Raw genomic sequence first — 984 nt, 5'->3', positions numbered from 1 at the left:
GGTTTAAAGTGGTGTTTGATTTTGCTCAAAAATGAAAGTTGTCAAAATTGTGTTTTGACCATACCACTGTGTAGAGGAGGAAGAGACGAAGCCACTGGTAAAAACCGCGTCGAAATCGAACTTCGAAAACCTCCGCACGCGCCGGCTAGGTGACTGAACACGCGCGCAGACACGCGCCATGTGTCACGCGCGTCTTCTTCGCCCGGATGGGTTGACCCGACCCGAATATCAGAAGATCTGACCCACGCGCGAGATCCGGATGATGATGACGTCATCATGACGTCACAATTTCGTCAGCATGAACAGGTGGCATGACATGTCAGCACCAGTCAGCAGCCACGCCAGCACTGTGGGACCCATTGCCACATCACCAGCCGCGAGCCGAGAGTGAGCCGAGTCGAGTCAAGCCGAGCTGAGTTAGAGCCGACCCGAGCCGCGAGCAGAGGGACAGGATTCTGTGTGGCGGAGTCTATGTGCAACCGGTTCTGAGATTGAATCTGGGCCGTTTATCAGGCCAAAATTGTTTTGATCAAATTTTAGTAACATGTCAGCACCAGTCAGCAGCCACGCCAGCACTGTGGGACCCATTGCCACATCACCAGCCGCGAGCCGAGAGTGAGCCGAGTCGAGTCAAGCCGAGCTGAGTTAGAGCCGACCCGAGCCGCGAGCAGAGGGACAGGATTCTGTGTGGCGGAGTCTATGTGCAACCGGTTCTGAGATTGAATCTGGGCCGTTTATCAGGCCAAAATTGTTTTGATCAAATTTTAGTAGTCTGAAGTGCGATTTGGACGATTTAAGACTTGTTTCCAACTAATTTGATCGTTCCAGATGCAATGGTACGGTCCGATCATTGAGATTGAGACTAAAAATTGGTGATGGTGAATTATTGAAGAGAGATTGCCCGATCAAGAGGCATCTGATGGTCATCATGGTGGTCGATGGAGATGAAGAAGAAGAAATCACACATGTTTGCCTAATTACATG

General features: G+C 50.8%; 1 protein-coding gene across 1 annotated transcript in view; it reads right to left on the bottom strand.

Moving 5' to 3' along the window:
• Nucleotides 1-984, bottom strand: part of LOC105127371 (ABC transporter C family member 10-like) — a 10660-nt gene that overhangs the window by 2911 nt on the left and 6765 nt on the right. The gene's annotated exons all lie outside the window — the stretch shown is intronic.

This window comes from Populus euphratica, unplaced genomic scaffold (assembly GCF_000495115.2).
Source record: "Populus euphratica unplaced genomic scaffold, PopEup_1.0 scaffold7.1, whole genome shotgun sequence".
In the NCBI taxonomy this organism is placed as follows: domain Eukaryota; kingdom Viridiplantae; phylum Streptophyta; class Magnoliopsida; order Malpighiales; family Salicaceae; genus Populus; species Populus euphratica.
The sequence above is the reverse complement of the archived record's forward strand: the minus strand, read 5'-3'. Positions and strand labels throughout refer to the sequence as shown.